Genomic DNA, 19,466 nt, shown 5'->3' with positions numbered 1-19,466 from the left:
GTATAGACATTAATGGCTGTGTGTTGAGTTATTTTGCAGGCACACCAAATTTACAGTTAAACAAGCTGTACACTGACTACTGTACATTGTATCAAAGTGTCGCATCTTCAGTGTTGTCCCATCAAAAATATATATATGTATTCCGGCCCATTTTTGGAGTTTTGTGTGAAATTATGTCCAATTTGCCTTTTTTTTCTCAGTTTTTTTGTGTTGTTCCAATAAACACAAAGGAAATAAACATGCGTGTAGTAAAACGTGTAATTTTCTGAAACAATTTCAAGGGTGCCAGCACTTTCCGCCATGACTGTATATGCAGGTAGAGTCCTTAACCCCTTTACAACCCAAAGTGGTTTGCATGTTAATGAGAAGGCCAATTTTTACAATTCTGACCACTGTCACTTTATGAGGTAATTACTCTGGAACGCTTCAACGGATCCCCCTGGTTCTGAGAATATTTTTTCATGACATATTGTACTTTATGATTGTCGTAAAATTTCTTCGATATCACTTGTGTTTATTTGTGAAAAAAACAGATATTTGGCGAAAATTTTGAAAATTTTGCAATTTTCAAAATTTGAATTTTTATGCCCTTAAATCGGAGAGATATGTCACACAAAAAAAGTTAATAAATAACATTTCCCATATGTCTACTTTACATCAGCACAATTTTGGAACCCAAATTTATTTTTATTAGGGAGCTATAAGGGTTAAAATTGACCAGCGATTTCTCATTTTTCCAACAAAATTTACAAAACCATTTTATTAGGGACCGCATCACATTTGAAGTCACTTTGAGGGGTCTTTATGACTGAAAATACCCAAAAGTGACACCATTCTTAAAACTGCACCCCTCAGTGAATCGGGTCATCATGGCAACATCCGGGAAGCCGCGGCACACATTGCTGGATGCCAGCAGGAGAGGTGACTATCCCGATCACCTCCCCTTGCACCCGCAATGCTGCGAACGACTTCGATCGCAGCATTGCGGGGGTTAATGTGCGGGACCTCTCCCAGCACATAGCACCAGGTGTCAGCTGTGACAATCAGTTGACACCCGGCGGCGATCACACCCGCACAGCCTGTGTGCGCGATCGCAAAGATGTACTAATACGTATCAGGCTCTTAAGTCCCAGGGCGCAGATACGTATCAGTACGTCTTGGGCTTTAAAGAAGTTAAAATTATGTGAAAATGGGAAAAGTCACAAAACTTTGCAACTTTTCAAGAGCTTTATGCCAGTTTTCTGGCAAAACACTGGTGAATCGGGTTCATAATCTCTAATCCTTTCAGCTCCCTTTAATTAGACTACTTTCAACAAACTAATTATAAGTATTGGGTCTGGTTTTTTTTAATGCTTTTAAAATAATTGTAAATATTTTCAATCCCCTTTTGTTATAAGGATTTCCCAAAAATTAGCTAATCATAGGTTGTCCTGCATTCGTGACAGTGATTGACTGCGCGGTCACTTGGAAGTTTACATTGGCATCACTACAGGGCCGGTAAAGAAGGACTGTCAGGGACCCCCAGAGTGTGGTAAAATGCACCAACTAATTCATAATTCATTTAATTCTCACACAATATACTAAGTTAGTGTAAATCTACAAAAAAGCAACAAAACTTGGTGCTAAAAAAATTGAGCATAACTTTTTGAAAAATGAGCCAGGTTATGCCAAATCTTACATATTTTGTGACTTTGTGATCAGTTATCAACACAAATATTTTACTCAAATTACCAGATTGATGGATAAGCATTGGGACTTTTCCCTAAATCTCTCCAAAACATCACCGCTTATAGAAGACCACCCTCATATCCAGATCAGATTTTCTGTGAGAGATGCCCAGATTCACAATATAGTATGCATACTGGCCATCTATGAGAAGTCCACCCCAATGGAAGTCCAGTTATTAAAGGAGATTTTACTGTTTATATAAGGGGCAGACAATGACAGTGAAGGGCCCTTAATCAGGACTTCTGATCTGGGCCCCCCACCCTCCATCAGGCACCACCTACATATACATTTCCATGTATATTTATATTAGGCACACATATAAAATTTGCACATGCTAATACTCTATACACATTTTAACGTATGCATATACATAGTGCACACAAACATAAAATACGGACATACACATAAGATGCACATACACAGTATAGAGTCCCGGTAGTCCTCATAGTTTTAAGCATGGACCCTGGCAAATTGTAGACGGACTTTTATTGTTCATGGGCTTTAAGGGAGAGAGGCTTCCTTTGTGGAGGACACTCATGAATGCCATTCATTTGCAGTGTACACCGTGTCGTGTCATGGAAAACACTCACCCTAGTTTGGCTTTCTACTTCTTCAGCTAATAGCAATGAATTTGCCTGTCGATTTTCTTCTCATCAGAAGATGCTTTTGTTTAGATGTTAACTTCCATCTGACTGATAAGAAAAGCTTTGCTGATCTTCTTGTAGACTTCACATTTTTTGTAAAGAAATTATTTTCTTTCTCAGAAATGTCTTGTGACATTTCTCTTCTATGTGGTGCCACTTACCCTTCTCATCAGAGGACGCTTTTGTTTAGGTGTTAACTTCCATAGTCGGCTTGGACGTCTCTGTAAGATGGTTGCAGTTCCATCTTTGTTATAGTTTTGCATCACTTTTACTACAGTATTCTGACTGATAAGTAAAGTTTTGCTGATCTTCTTGTAGACTTCACATTTATTGCAAAGAAATTATTTTCTTTCTCAGGTTTTGTGATATTTCCCTTCTATGTGGTGCCATTGCTGATAGCATGAAATGGGAAGGAGTTTTCTTTATTAAGTAACTTCCTTTTACAGACACCTGTCTGCTGGACATCTGTTTAATGAATAATTACACTTACCTGTGGTTCAGTTCTTGTTAATTAGAATTTTGTTGTCTAAACTTAGCTTTTCTCTTAAGACTGTTACTGGAATGTTCTCATTTTTGAAACATGATCTTGAATGAGTTTGTTAAGAAAATTACTTTTTTGGGGTCTTCAAAATACCAAATCTTGTTTGCATTCAATGGCTCAAATTTGCGAGAGTATTTTGTAGTATGGTATCCCATATAAAATGATGATTCTGAAAGGAAACTACAGGTTTGCTGACAAATCTATTTGGGTGTACTGATTTATGCTAAACACTGTATATATATATATATATATATATATATATATATATAAACCTTATAAGTTTGGTATCACAGTAATCGTACTACTGACTCTGAATCATTTTGTCAGTTTGTTTTTACAACACAGTACACACTGTAAAATGAAGGAACCCAAACCTGGCATTTTTTCTCATTTTTCAACACATTATATGATAAAATGAATGGTGTTGTTCAAAACTACAACACTAAGCGTCAGCACACTGTGATTTGCTGATCTGTAAGATGCGTTCTTTGTGCTGTGAAAATACACAGCTGTGATATCTCACCAAATATTCATAGTGGGAACTTAAAATTATGTTTTTCTGCCATGATTAAGGATGGTTTGGATGTATGAAACATGTTGACCTTTTATTTCTATCTCTGTGGAATTAAGGCTGCATGAACCAGTCACCAACCATTATCTGTATATGTACAAATATTAAGTGCTACTGAGTGCTGTAGGAAAAACTTAGAATAGTGAGGTGATTTGATAGTCCTGCCACAAATAATCTGTTTCTACTGCACACTTAAAATCTCTGATAGTAGGAATGAACCTGATTGCCTGCAGTAGTGCACTCCTGAAAGCTGGTGCAGCAGAGAAAATGTCTTGGACATGAGAGTGGGAGGTCCTGATTATGGAGGATGTTAATATTAGCTCATTGGAGTGTAGATATGGTAGAGATGCAGGACTGTGCAGCAGTGTGGAGAGGTTTGTGGATGAGTGTAATGACTGGTACAGGGTGGAGGCACCAGTGTAACTGCTGGACAGAAATATGAGACTGACTGCTGCATTAAGGATAATGAGAAATACATTTAGTGAGAAGAAGAGCAATTAGTGAGTTACAAGTATTTGTGAATTCAAGACAAAAAGGAATCAGAGCAACAGTAACAGATTTTACTTTTTTTTAATTAATAATGGGATGAATAAAATCGTGAACATTATCAATAGACTAAATCAAAGTCAGGAAGATAGCCGAGGTCAGATACCAGGTGATCAGTAAATGACAAGTCAGACGAGCAGTATGAATACCGCGGAGCCCGATGACAGAGGCGTTACTGAAACTTGTCCAGGTTGACCAGTCAGAAGGCCACAGGTAGATGGTGAAGGTCCTTCTATACAGCTCCAGCAGTGATGGTGGATCTGCTGGACTTCAGGGCGCTGGATGCTTAGGTGTCCCGTCTTTTAGATGGTTTTAGGGCAACAGTGACAGCATGCAAATGCGCGAGCAGCCCTGGATAATCCACGCCGGCAGGATGATAAGATCCGGCGGAAGATGGACACTATGAGAAGAGAAATAAATATAATGTAAGTGATGGGACTCCATATTACATGATAATGCTGTGCAGTCACTGTGGCCGGACGGCAGAGGAATATTATCATACAGAGGTCAGGGGTCATTGTCAGCAATCATACATGTGACAATCCCATCACTGACAGATGACATCTACTCCACATGAATTATTCTCACTGACATCACACAACATGGAGTTGATTCTCACACTTACCTCGTCTCTTTTTCCCATTTTTTCCATTTTCTGAGTTTTGTTGCTCTATACTCAGATTTATTGCCGATTTTCTTTCTTCATGAGATGGAAATTCTGATGAAAAATTTAAAAAAAAATCAATAACAATATATTCTTATAGGATCTGCTTTGTCATAATATGGATAACATAAGAAACCTATAGTATTGTATAAAAACCATGTGGGAATATTTGAGCCTTGAAGTCAACATTCACATTGTTGGTGCTGTAGACATGTACATACCTGGCAATGGGGACGAGGGTGGCAAGATGGTAACAGCATCGTCTGTATTACATACAGGAACAGATACTTTCTGCCTATTTGAAGAAGAAAAACATGTAAATCTCAAGTAAACTCCATATAAAAGGGGTTGTCTCACTAGAAGAACACCGACTATAAGGACTAGTAGGACATATGACTGTCATAGTGGGGAAGGTCTTCTGCTCAAGACTACCTTTTATAGAGAGCTGAGAGGAAAACAACTACCAAGAATGGCCGGCATTTCATACTACATCTCTCCTACAGTGAGGGCAGCACTAAAAGTGCATGACCGGCCACAATTATGGGCTGTTATCTCCAACAATTCCGAAAGCTGAAAGCACAATGACCCATAACCATGGGGCGGTGGATGCTGCATTTGATATTATGGTATTTATGTCCTATATTTGATGTTGTGCACATATATCAGCCTGGAGCTCCCAGTAATGACCCCATAATCTACTCACATTTCTGAGATGTTTGTGTTGGATTCTGGTGTACACTCTGGAGGGGCCTTGGGATCCTCGTTGTTCACCATCCCGTTAGTGGTGGTAGAGTGCTAAATGTGGATAACAATAAGTTATTAAATATACATACTTTTTCATTTTGTAGATCCTTTTTTGTACATATTTTGGATTTATCGATCACATACTTACTTTAGAAAGCCTCTCAGAAGATGATGATGCAAATATTCGGAAGATAAAGTTCTCATCGTCCTCACTTGTGCCATCCTTATCCTCTGAGATCAGATGGTTGTTTTCATCAGAGTGATCTACAAGACATAGGTAAGGAAGGATTGTTAGAGGGTGTCAGTATAACACAGTCGCTATATCTCACTAGGTTACTAGATGATACAACGTAATATACAGAATACATGAAAAAAAACTCCTGTACAAAATTAGGGAAATAGGGATACAGTACGAACCCATGGTCAACATAGCTGAGATCCATGAAACATGGATAACATAGTAGACCAGAAAAACCATGTGGAAATATTTGAGCCTTGAAGTCAACATTCACATTGTTGGTGCTGTAGACATGTACATACCTGGCAATGGGGACGAGGGTGGCAAGATGGTAACAGCATCGTCTGTATTACATACAGGAACAGATTCTTTCTGCCTGTTTGAAGAAGAAAAACATGTAAATCGTAAGTAAACACAGTATAAAATGGGTTGTCTCACTATAAGAACACTGACTATAAGGCCTAATAGGACATATGACTGTCATAGTGGGGAAGGTTTTCTGCTCCAAACTACCTTCCATGGATCAGAACACAGCTACCAAGAATGTCTGGCAAGTAATACTACAGCTCTCCTACAGAGTAGGCAGTGCTAAAAATGCATGACATGCCACAATTATGGGCTGTTATCTTCTGCATTTTCTGAAGCCAAAAGTACAATGACCGTAAACCATGAAGTCGTGAATGCTGCATTTGATATTCTGTTATTTATGTCCTATATTTGGTGTTGTGTACATAGATCAGCCTGGAACTCCCAGTAATGACCCTTTCTAATCTACTCACATTTCTGAGATGTTTGTGTTGGTTTCTTGTGTATACTCTGGAGGGGCATTGGGATCCTCATTGTTCACCATCCTGGTAGCGATGGTACAGAGCTAAATACGGATAAAAATAAGATATAAAATATTTTTTTTATGTACTTTTAGAGTTTTTTTTATTTTTTTTTACATATTTTGGATTTATTAATCACATACTTACTTTACAAAGCTTTTCAGAAGATGACGTAAAATTTTGGAAGTCAAGGCTCTCATTGTTCTCACTTGTGCCTTCCTCATCCTTTGAGACCAGATGTTTGTTTATATCAGAATGATCTACAAGAAATAGGTAATGAAGTATTATTAGATGTTGTCAGTATAACACAGTCACTATTTATTACTAATATTAATGGGAACAGATGATCACATATTAGGGAAGATGAGACAAACAGTCGCTTAGTCTAGATGAATGCTCCTTCTACTTACTGATAAATAAGCTGGTGTCTGCGTCTGAAACAAGCTGAGGAACATACTCCAGCTCCTGGCTCAGAATGTTGTCAAAGTCCAAGTCACTCAGGAATGGATGAACCTTGATCTCAAATGCTCCTCCTAGAAAAAGAAAAACAAAAGTGATGCGGACATAGTCAGGGATGGCTCCATATCTGAACAGTTTATCGTAATCTGAACTAATGACAAAACTGAGCCGACATGAAGGAAATAAACTGAAAGTCTTAGTGTGGAGAACTAGAAATACAGTAGATGAGCTGATAGAGAAATGCTGATCTACATGGACATGAGCGATATGTCCTTGGTCTAATAAGGGAATATTAATACTAGTATATCTGTTACCTGTCCCAAGTCTACGCACAGGATTTCTTCTGAGCAGCTCAGTGATGAGATTCTGAGCATCCAGGGGTGGAGCGCGATCACAATTCCAAATTAGTTCTCCTGTTACATAGAAAATTACAGAAAATAAAACCTCTTTACTGGACTGTAACATAAAGCAAAGGAAATAACTAAACAAATGTAACCAATCAACGCAATGATCGGATTATTCTACTCACCAATGACAACCCTTTTATAAAGCTCAGTGAGGGAATCAGCATCAAATGGTACACATCCCAGCAGGAATTTATACAGGATGATCCCCAATGACCACCAGTCAACAGGTCTTCCATAGCCTTCTTTCAGGATGATCTCTGGGGCTATGTAACATGGGGTGCCACAGAACTGGAAACCAACAGAACATAGAGATGAGAATCGATGAAACAATTATTATGACAAGATATCATCGTTAAAACACAATGCAGAAGATAAAATATTAGTGGAAAAGTTCTCTAGAAAGGAAGAACGTAGAGAAGAGACAATAGTGTGATGAGATTTGCAAATAACAAGCTAAGTTCTTGTAGGTGATGCTGACCTCACGGTCCTGGAACTCTCTGGAGATGTCCACTGCTAATTCCTTGTAGGTGTTGGTTTTCGGTATCATTAGACCAAGTTTTGAAATCCCAAAATCGGTAACTTTAATATGTCCAGTAGATGTAATCAGGAGGCTGCAAAAGAGAAGATGGTTTTAGCCTCACAGACTGAATGATAATAAATGACAACTTTCCCCACTTTATTATACTACGGGGGCACTTACTTTTCCGGCTTCAGGTCTCTGTGCACCACACCGTAACTATGCAGGTATTCCACGGCAAGTACCGCCTCTGCAAAGTACAAGCGGGCCATGGGGACAGAGAAAGGACCCCTGGTGCTTAGAAGGGTCCCACAGTCTCCACCTATAGAAGAAAGGAAATATGACCGGTGAGGGGTTTATACAGAAGATAACCATGATATACCACGAGCAGATAACCATGATGTATAATGAGCAGTGAGCGGAAACATCCTGGGGAGATCACACAGATAGTGGCGTACATAGAAATCACAAGACCCCATATCAAAAGTTGTAATTGCCCCCCACCCTAAAAAATAAAAAAGAAATATATTTATATCCCTGTTGAAGCAGCTTGGTGTTCTCACCAGCAATACAACTTTTATGGCCATTTTAGAGTATGATGCTCCCAAAAATGCCCACACCCACACTCAATGAGTATGGTATCCCCACAGTGAATCCTCCTAAGGAGGCCACCACTTAGAAGGAGGCCAGCCACAACCCCCTACTCGGTGTGATGGCACCTACAGCAACCCTCCGACTCAGGATAATGGTTCCCACAGTCCCTCACACAATATAATGGTCCGCATAACTCCCCACTCAGTATGATGTCCCCACACAGAATGGGGGCCTCCATATAGAGTGAGGACCCCCACAGCACCCCACTTAATATGATGACCTCCACTCAGCATTCACAGTCCCCCCATATCTAGTCATACGGCCCCCTTTCAGTATTTTGGCCCCTACTAGCCACCTACTCAGTATTTTTGCCCCCACCAGCCCCACCTCCTTGAAGAAGCAAATACCGCTGAAATTGTGATGACAGGTGGAGGGATGCTGCCCACTGCCGAGCGTCGACAGACCCCCTCCGACTGATGAGCCCCATAGCGCCCCTGCACCAAGATCAATGAATTTACGAGCATCTTGGTAATAGATAACCTATAGTAAATGCTCTGTGGGGAAGTAACCAACAATGTCCTAATGATATGAGCAGTGATAAGATGAAAGCAGACATGGGCTGAATATAATACAATAGATGTGTCTTACCTCCTACATACTCCATGACCATACACAGGTGAGATCTAGTTGGAAAGGAGCAGAGCATGGAGACCACAAAGGGACAATCAGCAAATGTTAAGATGTCCCTCTCCAGAAAGGCCCATTCCAATCTCTGTGCAGTATTTAGGTTCCGCTTAGCCATTTTCTTCATAGCAAAGGTCTGGTGTGAGTCTTTATGATGCACTAAGTAGACGGCCCTGGAGAGAAGGAGAATCCATCGGTTATAATAAATCCTTATTAATAATTCATCTATAGAAATCATTATATGTTTAATACTGGTATCCAAGGGGTAACATTTCTCCTTGCGGAGAGTGAAATGTTAAGCTTGTCAAGGTGAGGAGACTTTTAAGCCTCAATGATCCTCTGGGAAATATGCAAATTGTCTCTTCAGAGAGGAAGAGAACTAGAACTCTAGTGCCCCTTATAGGAAGTAGTAATCCTAAAAGTCAATATCGACCCTTTAACGAGCCTTATCACATGACATGGAATAATAGCCATAACCAAAATCTCAATTTTCGGACACTATGTTTTGGGGTACAAGCACTCATCAGTGCAAAGTGTGAGATATGGTTTGGCTGGGTGAGAGGCATCTGACCGGGATTCAAGCGGTAACGTTTCTCCTTGCGGAAAAAGCCATGTTAAGCATGTCAAGGTGAGGAGACTTTTAAGCTGCAATGCTCTTCCGGGAAATATGCAAATTGTCTCTTTTCAGAGAGGAAGAGAACTAGCACCCTAGTGCCACCTATAGGAAGTAGCAATCCTATTTCCCAGAGGAGCATTGCGGCTTAAAAGTCTCCTCATGTCCGCAAGGAGAAACGTCAACCCCTTGGATACCGGTCAGACACCTCTCACCCAGTCAAACCATATCTCACACTTTGCACTGAAGAGGGGCAGTACCCCAGAACACAGTTCCTGCAAATTGAGATTTTGGTTTTGGCTATTATCCTAAGTCATGTGACAAGGCTTGTTAAAGGGTCGATATTGACTTTTAGGATTGCTACTTCCTATAGGTGGAGTTCTAGTTTGCTTCCTCTCTGAAGAGACAATTTGCATATGTTTAATACTAGAAGTCTGGCCGCCACTATAAATCCACATCTAGAAATACATAAAATAGCACTACATAGATCAGCTATGGGAGGTCTCCACAATGCCACTTCTGCCGGAGCCATCACTCAGGTCACATTATAGATACGAGAATCTATCGAAATTATCTTTGGGCAGATTCGCTATAGCTGACCAAATACAATTTAATGCAAATAAAATTGGTCCAAAATGAATGTGCTCCAGGGCTCTCTTCTGCTGCTGAGGCCAGTGATTGGGCCCACATGGTCATGGTGGAGGGTGTAGATGTCATTGACGTCAATATGGTGTCACCCTTCATGTGACCATGTGTAGCCAACTTCTCTGATCAGCTTCATAATGGAGCCCCCCCATCAAAACAAAGATCAGAGTGGAGAGCAGAAAAGCTCAGGTGGAGGAGGCAGCATAAGAACAGATGAGGGTCTAGCACAGGCAAATGTAGTAATATTATATTATTATATATTATATTATATGTAATTATATTATTTAAATCGCTTTCCTTACAGTTTGATTTGCTACAGATCATATAATTTCCCTATGATAACACTGAATGGCAGAGTGCAGGGGCAGAAGCATTGTCATAGGGAACCCTGAGAAATGTGGATTATGGCAACAGAAATCTCACCCAAAATTTCCACTGCTGATGAGTTTGGAAGTTTCATAGTCGCTCATATGCGGCTTTCTCGCCGGAACCAATGAATCCATCACGCTCTATAAAAGAATAAGAAATAATACTGATTTATTGAAGATGCAGGAAAAAAGTTACAGATGCAAAAACTTCTCCCCCCATATTATGTCCCAGATGATTTACACTGATATGATGTTGGGAGGATACAAACCGGACGCTGGGCAGACCTGGCGCTAGCACCCAGCACACCCAGGCAAGTGCCGGGGCCCTGAGTAGGCGAGGGGCCCACTTGCTCTCAGGCACCCTGGCGTGCTATGGGACCGGTGAGCAGAGGAGAGTGGTGCCAGCACCAGCTAGTGGGCCTTGCTCCACCCTCCCAATGCTTGCCCAGGACCACGGCCGGCACAATACTTACCTCTCCACAGCTGGTGAGCAGTGAGGTGAGCATTTGATTTTTTTTTTTTATGTATGGAGGTATGGGGCATTATATGGGGGGAGAAGTGACATCCTGCATGGGGCATTATATGGGGGGGAGGTAGGGACATCCTGCGTGGGGTATTATATGGGGGGGGGAAGTGACATCCTGCATGGGGCATTATATGGGGGGGAGTGACATCCTGCATGGGGCATTATATGGGGTGAGAGTTGACATCCTACATGAGGCATTATATGGGGGGGACATCCTGCATGGGGCATTATATAGGGGGGTGACATCCTGCATGGGGTATTATATGAGGGGGAGAAGTGACATCCTGCATGGGTCATTATATGGGGGGGGGAGTGACATCCAGCATAGGGCTTTATATGGGGTGAGAGGTGACATTCTGCATGGGGCATTATATGGGGGGTGACATCCTGCATGGGGCATTATATGGGGGGAGTGACATCCTGCATGGGGTATTATATGGGGGGAGAAGTGACATCCTGCATGGGGCATTATATGGGGTGAGAGGTGACATCCTGCATGGGGCAATATATGGGGTGAGAGGTGACATCCTACATGGGGCAGTATGTGTTGGGGGGACATCCTGCATGGGGCATTATATCGGGGGGTGACATCCTGCATGGGCCATTATGTGGGGTGGGACATCCTGCATGGAGCATTATGTGGGGGGGACATCCTGCATGGGGAATTATATGGGGGGTGACATCCTGCATGGGGCATTATGTGGGGGGGATATCCTGCATGGGGCATTATGTGTGGGGGACATCCTGCATGGGGCATTATGTGGGGTGGGCATCCTGCATGGGGCATTATGTGGAGGGGACATCCTGCATGGGGAATTATATGGGGGGTGACATCCTGCATGGGCCATTATGTGGGGGGGCACAGCCTGCATGGGGCATTATGTGGGGGGCACAGCCTGCATGGGGCATTATGTGGGAGGGACATTCTGCATGGGGAATTATATGGGGGGTGACATCCTGCATGGGCCATTATGTGGGAGGGGGACATGCTGCATGGGGCATTATGTGGGGGGGGGCACAGCCTGCATGTGGCATTATGTGGGGGGTCAAAGCCTGCATGGGGCATTATGTGGGGGTCACAGCCTGCATGGAGCATTATGTGGGGGGTCAAAGCCTGCATGGGGCATTATGTGGGGGGCACAGCCTGCATGGGGCATTATGTGTGGGGTCACAGCCTGCATGGGGCATTATATGGGGGCACAGCCTGCGTGGAGCATTTTATGGGGTCCATTATTCTATATGGAGCAATATATGGAGCTCATAATACGGTATAGAGGACTATGTGGTGCCATTATACTGTGTGGAGGACATTACTGTCCGGTCTGCACTGTGAACTGTGAGGATTCGCCGCTTTCTGAGTTATTGTGGAATTTACAATAGATATCGCTCATGTAATGTAAGAAGTGAAATCTTCGGGCTTGTACTATATATATATATATATATATATATATATATATATATATATATATATCTGCGGTATCTGTGCATCATGAATCGCCCACGAAATCCTGGAGCCGCCCTGCAACGGTCATCATACATTAGTATAACATTCTGGATAATGTGGGAGATCATACAGAGGAGGACTTACAGGTAATCTGTCACCAGGTGTTTGCTATGTATTCTGAAAGCACCATGATGTAGGGGCAGAGACCCTGATTCCAGTGATGTGTTACTTACTAGGCTGTGTGTGGCTGTTTCAATAAAATCAGTAGATTATCACTAGAAGACTATCTGTCTAGCCAGGTAGTCCTATTGCTCTGTACCCCTGCCTCCACCACTGATTAGCAGCTTTCTGCCTATGCATAGTGTACACAGAAAGCTGCCAATCAATGGTGTCGGTGGTGTTATACAAGACTCAGCATTCAGAGCTCTGCAGCAGAAAAAAATAGTGATTTTATCACAACTGCTCCACCGAGTAAAGTAATCAACACATGGAATCAGGGTCTCTGTCCCTGCATCATGCTTCTCTCAGACCAAATAGCATAAACCTGGTGACAGATTCCCTGTAATTCAAATGTAATTAACACCATAGGGTCATCTACACTTAGAATAGAGACGTCCCATGGTTGTATGGGGGATAATACTGGACGAGTCATTCACACCCCATGATCTGATGACACACACGCATCCCCCTCTATGATACTTACGGATTCTTGGATCTCCGGGATCTCACTAATTCCATTGTTAGGATTCGACAGCTCAGTTGTTTCTAAAATAATGATGAAGAAATGAAATGTATTAGAGGATATTATTCCTACATAGATAATACAGCAATATAACGGAGAAATGACAAGATGTCTGTAAATGGGATTAATACTCGTTATATGGGGATTCTAAATATGAGAATATACGGGGAATCCATAGATAAATGTAATGTAAATGATGGAGGAACCCCTTCATAAATAACAAAAGACTGACCATCACTTCCGAAAAGAAAATGGGTGTGAACAGGTGCATACTAAGAGTAGCCATCCAAATATATAACTAACAAAGTTACACTCTGTAATGCTATAGCATGTAAACATGAAATAAATGAAATTTGAATTGCATTACTGCTGTAGAAAATAGGATAAAAGGAAGATACTTAGTGCATAATTTGGCCAATTCATGCATGGCCAGCAGCCACGGCAAGGCGACCTTCTTTTTCTGGGTGCATGCCAAGTAGCCACGGCAAGGTGACCTTTTTTTTTGCTGGGTGCATGCCCAGCAGTCACGGCAAGACGACCTTCTTTTGCTGGGTGCATGCCCAGCAGTCACAACAAGGCGACCTTCTTTTGCTGGGTGCATGCCCAGCAGTCACGACAAGGCGACCTTCTTTTGCTGGGTGCATGCCTAGCAGCCACGGCAAGGCGACCTTCTTTTGCTGGGTGCATGCCCAGCAGTCACGGCAAGGCGACCTTTTTTGCTGGGAACCTATCTCCACCCATCAGCCCAGGGTGGTTTTAATTACAACAGGATCCTACCTACCCATATAAATGTAGGCTTCAGCCTAGGAGAGGATTCACATTAGGAGAGGATTCCAACAAAAAGATCGCCTTGTCATTGGCTGCTGGGCATTCATGAATTGGCCAAATTATGTGCTCAGTTTCTTAGTTTTTTCCCATTTTCTAGAGCAGTAATGCAATTTAAATTTAATTTATTTCATGTTACTTGCTATAGCACTGCAGAATGGACCCTCCATCACATGAATGAGGAACCCCTCACCCACGCTGCACATACGAGTGATGGTAAGAGAGCTGAAACATAGGAGAGATTTGCAAATTAGCCTGGAAGTGCACTGGGGGCGTGTCACTGCACTTGGATTTCTTCTTTCACGCCCCCAGCGCACTTCCATTCTGATTTGTATATGGTGTCTACTTTACATTTCTCCTGACTGGCACATTGGATTTCTACAAACAATTATTATTAGGGGACAATGGCCTATACCGTCACACCACTACTTCTATATGTAACAATGTGCTGCCAGGTTCCCATTACACAGAGTAGAGAGTAAATCTAACATTATCCTCCGTCCTCTGTAATATCTGGACATTCCTTGTAGAAGGTCGGGTGATCGCTCACCTGTAATCAGATCGCTGTTCAGCTCCGGCTGACTCCTATTAGGGTCAGGGATTTTTGGGGTCACATTTTGCCCATATTTGGCGTCGCCTCCTGTTGTTTCCTGATAGATATAATATATATAATTAATATGTGGAAGATTTCACTAAATCACCAAATACATAAATCATGAAGGACTAAACCAACATTTACAGATGCACCAATTGTAACGATACAAATCCCGCGCCATCTTCAGACCTTTTCTCAGAAAGTCTCCTCAGATACGGTGGATTAAGATACGTCTATTAATATTGATCCTTACCGGGCGTTCCAATGAGCGTTCTAGTATAGACAGGACTTTTTCGGCCAGTTCTTTAAAGACAGCCAAATCTTCAGTCTGAGATCTTTCTTCAGCCTATAAAGAAGGAAAAATGGAAAGGAGAATTTTGAGATGAGAGCGGTCAGAATGGAGGCGGAAATTGTATGTGACATCAGTTCTCTGTCTGCAGATACAATGACTACATACTGTATTTGGGGACTCGTTGTGTTTTACCGTATTTTTTGGACTATAAGATGCCTTTTTTTCCAAAATTTTTGACCTCCCTTCTAACACTCTCGCACCCCTCGAATCTATCCTAAACTCTGCTGTCTGACTAATCCACCTGTCCCCCCGCTATTCCCTGGCTTCTCCCCTCGCTCCGCCAATCCATTCACTGGCTACACATTACCCAGAGACTCCAGTTCAAGACCCTAACCTTGGCATGCAAAGCCACCCACAACCTGTCTCTCCATATATCTGTGACCTAGTCTCACGGTACATACCTGCACGCAACCTCCGATCCTCACAAGATCTTCTTCTCTACTCCCCTCTTATCTCCTCTTCCCACAATCGCATACAAGATTTCTCCCGTGCATCCCCCCTACTCTGGAACTCTCCACCCCAGCATATCAGACAGATTATTAATAATAATAATTGTCTGAATGTAGCTTACCAGGGGGGTGGCTGTGGTGGAGTGAGGTCACAGGAGGTAGGGTCACTGCTGTAGGAAGCCGGCAGTAGAAGTGGGGCGCTGCTGCGGGCCCCGAGCTGGGAGGAGCGGGGTATCCAGGAGGTGCGAGGCTGCGGGCCCTGGGCTTCAAGGAAATGTTAGCGGTGATTTAGGAGGGGAGTCCCCGCTCTGCTCATTGATTTTCTGGCGGTGGGCTTCAGGCAAATGGCCGCTGGAGGCAGTGCATGTGAAGATTTAGATCTCGGCTCAATGACGAGCTGAGATCTCAATTTGCGTATTGGCCATCTCCAGCAGCCTACTTCTTGAAGCCCACTGCAGAGAAATCAATAAGCAGAGCAGGGCCTCCCCTCCTGAATTACCGCTAACATTTCCTTGAAGCCCAGGGCCCGCAGCCTCGCACCTTCTGGACACCCCGCTTCTCCCAGCTTGGGGCCCGCAGCAGCGCCCCACTCCTACTGCCAACTTCCTGCAGCAGCGACTCTGCCTCCTGTGACTTTGCTCCACTGCCACCTCCCCCCTCAGTAAGCAACCGAAAATTCGGACTATAAGACAGACCCCCATTTTATTATAATAAATGTTTTTCCTATTTTCCTCCCAAAAATTTTTGGTGCGTCTTATGGTCTGCAAAATATGATATATTAGAAGAAAAAACTTCTATCCCTCCATTATTATCTATGAATATTGAGATGTTCTGTGCAGAGTGTCCGCCACTTACCTGGTGTAGTAATGTCCTGATGTTCTGAAGTAAATCCGTCAGATAGTCTGACGTTAGACGACGTTGTCGGTGTTTGGTCAGGCAATCCTTTACTAGCTCCATCACCAGCCGGTGAGTGAAGCTGAGGACGCCATCGGGTGGTAGAAGCACACTGTTAGGACGATTGATCATAAGGATCAACAATAGTGCTTTTACCTGAGGAATGTCCAAAACAATTCCAGCCATAGTGAAAAACTGCAAGTGCTATCAGTCACTATAGAGCCAAGAAAGGCACGGGTGAGCCTATGTGCATTGTATATATAGCGACTGTGAGCAGTGATGTCACCATCACCTGTGATGTCATCACGGAATCTTGTGATAGAATCTTCACGGAGCAGCTCTGCGCAAATAGAATGCGGCCTGGTAATATATAAAGTGAAAACACCATACAATTAACTACCCATGTTATCATGGCCGTTCTATTTTATATCCAATTAGAACACATCCAGGATAAAGGTGTGTTCACAAGTTGGATTTTGGCAGCATTTTTTTTCTACCTCAAAAATCAAAGGTGGCAGGAAAAACGCTGCTTAAAATTCAGGTGTTTTTACTTGTGTTTTTTTTTCCATTCATTTGAATGGGTGAAAAATGCTGCAAAACCTCTGAAAGACTTGACAAGCTGCAGATTTAAAAAAAATGCAAAAAAACAGCATGTGAATGAGATTTCAGAAATGTCATTCACTAAGATGGTACTGTAAAACACAGCATTTTTGCTGCAGAAGAAAAAACAGTGAATACACCCTAAAGATATCCTCAGTCATATTATGGGAAATATTGTATATTTCGCATTTATTATCTCACGTGTTTTTCTTCACCATAGAACTTTTAAGGCTGTGTGCCCACTATGCGTTTTTTAGGCGTTTCTGCAGCGTAACTTCCGCCGCGGAAACACTTAAAAAACGCTTGGTGATAGGTCTGCAATGGTCCCCAATGATAATCCGCATGTGCTGCGCACATGCTGCGGAGATTTCCGCTGCGGATTATCATTGCGGAAAAATCCGCAGCACGTCCTTTAATTCTGCAGAGTCGCTGCGATTTAGCCGCCATTGACTTGCATTGGAACGCATAACATCCGCATGACTACACATACACATGTGGATATTATGCGACTCAATGTGTGGATGGTACCCGGGTCTGGAGATGAAGAGACTCTCCTCCAGACCCGGGTACCATAGTACCTGTAGTTAAAATAGAATTAAAATAAAAAATAAACATATACTTACCTTCTGATGGCCCCTGTCTGCTCCCGGCGGTGCTGCTGGCTCTTCGGCTGCTCGCGGTGGTAAAAGGACCTTCCATGACGCCATTTAGTCATGTGACAGTTCACGCGACCGCTGACATCGGCGGTCGCGTGACCTGTCACATGACTAAATGACGTCATGGAAGGTCCTTTTACAGCATCGTGATCCGCCGAAGACACCGGACGCACCGGAGAAGGAGATCGAAGACCATCGGAAGATGAGTATAATGTTTTTTTTTTATTTTTCACCATTATTATTCTTTTTTTTTATTATTGATGCTGCATTTGCAGCATTGTAACTTGGTCACACTATGTAAATCCATGCCGGTTGCATGGAATTATATAGTGTGACCAAGTTGTCAAGCACTTTTCCAAGTGATGCTAAAATCACTTGGCAAAGCGCTTGACAACCCAGGGAGATGCAGAAACGTTTAGGAAAAATCCGCAGCATTTCTGCATCATGGTCATATATCCTAACTCATTGGCAAACTGTTATACAAGGCTATATTCACACTAGACTTTTTTTAGCGGGCTTTTTTTATGCAAATTTTCAGCTGTGTTTTACAGTACCAACAAAGTCTATGAGATTTCCGAAATCTCATGCACAAAGCTTGCTTATTTGTCCTCAGTATTTTGTGCTTTCCATGGCTTTTTGAAATAGAGTATGTCACTTGTTTCAGTGTTTTTCACCCATTAAAAAAAAGGGTGGTGGAAAAAAATGCTGAAAAAAGCCTAGTGTGAACATTTTGCTGCGTTTTTAGTGAAAAAAGCAAGTATGTGATGCAAATTTATTCCTGTGATTTTCCCAACTTTAAACCATCTTGTCTTGGTCACCTGAGATAGCAGCTTGGATTATTACAGTTTAATTAAATTAGTGATGCCTACAAAGTAAACATTGGTTGAGCTAGGTGTGAGATTGAACAACACGTGTGGCCCAGGGAGGTGTGAAAATGAACAATGCCTGAGCAACTCAATGGCAAACCATAATGTGAAAGTAAATAGTGTCCTACAAATTCAATGCACTGCCAGAGTCTTAGATAAACCATTCCAGACCAATTCACCTCCCCCCCTGTTACATTTGTAATGTGTACTTTTTCATGAACATATGTCTTGCAATGGTGACCTGTTTTCATGTGTCAGGTGGAAGCAAAGCTGAACTTTGGGATCCTGAAAAACGCACCAAAAATGCACCAAGAACCACTGCAAAAAAACACACAAAAACCTGCGTTTTTGACGCTACTTCTTTCCTGCCAAGAGATTATGTTTTGCTGCAGAAAAAAAACACCTAGTGTGAATATAGCCTAAGACTTACTCTGCCAGCATTAATAGTCAAGATTCTGTATATAAATAGGACTCCAATCCAGGTATTCAGTTTATCATAAACATGCCTGAGTTAATCTGCCAAATACACATAGTACGCTTTCTCATAGGTGAAATATAAATCCTGTTAAAGGTCCAAGTTGCAGCAGTTAAGTAGAACAAAACAGACCTCTTCATTCTTTGTAGGTGGAAAAACTTTCGAAATTGTCAGTGTATCAAGTACTTATACTCCTGACTGTATATAGTATAATTGCCGCACTGCTACATACAGGTGCTTCTCAGAAACTTA

This window comes from Phyllobates terribilis, unplaced genomic scaffold (assembly GCF_046119375.1).
Source record: "Phyllobates terribilis strain yellow unplaced genomic scaffold, ASM4611937v1 Scaffold_35__1_contigs__length_13245226, whole genome shotgun sequence".
Classification (NCBI taxonomy): domain Eukaryota; kingdom Metazoa; phylum Chordata; class Amphibia; order Anura; family Dendrobatidae; genus Phyllobates; species Phyllobates terribilis.
This window is presented reverse-complemented; position numbering follows the sequence as displayed.